Source organism: Cynara cardunculus (genome assembly GCF_001531365.2).
Source record: "Cynara cardunculus var. scolymus isolate 2C chromosome LG 3, CcrdV1, whole genome shotgun sequence".
In the NCBI taxonomy this organism is placed as follows: Eukaryota; Viridiplantae; Streptophyta; class Magnoliopsida; order Asterales; family Asteraceae; genus Cynara; species Cynara cardunculus.
Window position 1 is genome coordinate 39,303,905 of NC_037530.1, and position 2,965 is coordinate 39,306,869.

A 2,965-nucleotide genomic window follows, 5' to 3' on the forward strand; every position below is an offset into this window, starting at 1 on the left:
TACAAGTACATTATATATAAGTACAACTTATTAAAGCTTCATGTTTGATCGTGTAACTAACTTCGGATAAACATAATCAAATAGAGGATAAACATCTCATTTTTAAAATATAAAAAATCTAAAATATAATTAAAATAATTATCGAGTTCTAACAAAATAATTATTTATTATATTTATAAGAAAATTATATTATTAAACCAAATATGAATTACTTCGTTATTGAACCTAAATTAAATTATAATAAAAAAACTGAATTAAAAAATTACACAAAAATATGAATTTTAAATAGTTAATTTGATATTAATATCGATATATTTTTGTCAAGTTTTTATGATATCTTCAAATTTATATTTTATTCAAAAATAAAAATATCATCGGTTTTTTTTAAATTACATAAAACCATACTATAACACATAAAACCATACTATAACATCGACTGAGATAAATAATAAAATAAAATATTAAAATCAAGATGTATCTCACTGCATTACGCGAGTACCCTTCTAGTAAGACTTAATTTATTGGACCAAAAAAATAAAATGTTTTATTTGTAAACATTGTAATAAGTTCATAGAAAGCTTTTGGACGTCTTAACAAGTTTTTTAGAACATTTTCAATACAAAACGTCATATTAGTTTTTTTTTTTGAGAAAATGTCTTCCGTAAACTTATTACAACGTCACTTTATTTTTCAGTCCTATAAGTTATGTCTTATAAAGTTGTCTATTATGACGTTATTTATTAGTAGCATCTTATAAACTCAATTTTGTTGTAGGTAAAAAAAATTAAAACCATAAAAATGTATATATATTCATTGATACATATAAAACAAATATATATATATATAGAGAGAGAGAGAGAAAGAGAGAGAGACTGATGTAGACATTCATAATTTATCAGTATATATGCATCAACAAATATATTTTTACTTTTCTCAATTTTTTTATAAAATAATTAAAAATATTAATTTTTATGAATTTTGTGGCACAGCTATTAAATATAGATATGGAATTTATGTCTTAATGAATGTGCATATAAGATCCAAATTATATGATCATATTATTGCTAGGTTATTTGTAGTGAGTGTGCATTTAATTTATGATATTTAATGCAATTCTCACTATTTCAACTTTCTTTTTTAATTAATTTTTAATATTTAATATATACATATATATATATATATATAGAGAGAGAGAGAGAGAGGGAGAGAGGTTGGTTATTATACAACCATTGATATTTGTACAACCAATACAATCCAATCTCAACCGTCTATTTCATTTGATTAATATGTAATTTCATAGAAGCTTTGATTCTTTCCTAATATAAAGTATTAATCATAATTAATAAGTCATAGTCATCTTCTATAAATATTCAAATCATAATAGATGAACTCTCGTCATTTTCATAAATATCTCAATTGATTGGGTTGCATTGTTTGTACAAATGTGATGGGTTGCATTTGTAACGTTATATATATATATATATATATATATATATATATATATAGAGAGAGAGAGAGAGAGAGAGAGAGAAAGAGAGAGATGTTGGTTATTATACAATCCTTGACAATTATACAACTAATACAACTCAATCTCAACCGTCCATTTCATTTGATTATTATGTGATTTCATAGAAGCTTTGATTCTTTCCTAATATAAAGTATTAATCATAATTAATGAACCATATTCATCTTTCATAAATATTCAAATCATAATAAATGAACTCTCATTATTTCCATAAATATCTCAATTTATTGGGTTGCATTAGTTGTACAAATGCGATGAGTTGTATTTGAAACAAACTCTCTCTCTCTCTATATATATATATATATATATATATATGAGAGAGAGAGAGATAAATGAATGATCAAATGCAAACCACCCATATTTGTACAAACCGTGCAAACCACCTTATCCGTAGATTTTATTGTTTAATCTTATTAAATTTTTTCATCAAATTATTTTATATAATACTTTTTTTGATGAAGTTGTTTCATATATGGTTATGAAATTTTAATGAAATTGTTTCATATATTTCTCTAAAATTAATATAACGAAGATGATAATATCTAATATTAACACCCTCTACAATAAAAATGATTAATCAACCTCTCATAATTACAAAAAAAATGAACAAAATGAAGAATTAGAATTGGTTGAATGATATTTGTACAAATAACGTGGTTTACAAAGTAAATCTCTTATATATATATATATATATATATATATATATAATGCTGAATCTATAATACAAGGTGGTTTTAGCGAAATTTTTCTAATTAATTTGAAATTCAAGAAAATAGCTATATTTTTTCTGATTAATCTGGATATCTACCTTGCTATGCATGCCGACCAATCTCAATGCGACCACCTGCTTTGCGGGTAGTCCGTAGTCACCGCATTTAAATCTCCATGGCTACAAAGGGATTTTTATTTCTTTTTAGATTTGAACCTGTGACTTTCAGACACTTTTGACATTTAGAGTACAACTCAAACCAATCATATATTTGAGATGGACAAAAAATAGTAAATGTAGTTATTTTTTAAAACCACTTATTTTCATGCAATTAACCACATTTAGATGGATTTACTATTGTAGTTTATATGTATTGCTTCTTAGTATGTTTATTCACATATGAATATTTATTTGAGCTATTACGAATTAACTTTTAACCTTAATTAATGATATGCGTTAATTGGCATTTTTATTCACATGAGTATCAATTGTAACCGACGGATGTATGCATTCACAAATGAATATCAATTTCTAAAGTGTTGCTTGAGTGCATATTCACAAGTGGATACCAACTGCAACCTACATATATACTATAAATAAATGCTCATATTTACTTGTAACATATTCACATCTGAATGATAACTAATTTACGTGGAACAGAATCACCGATTAATTAAGAACAACAATTTATTACAGTTCTTAAAATGATTATTTATTTACTTTCGATCCGA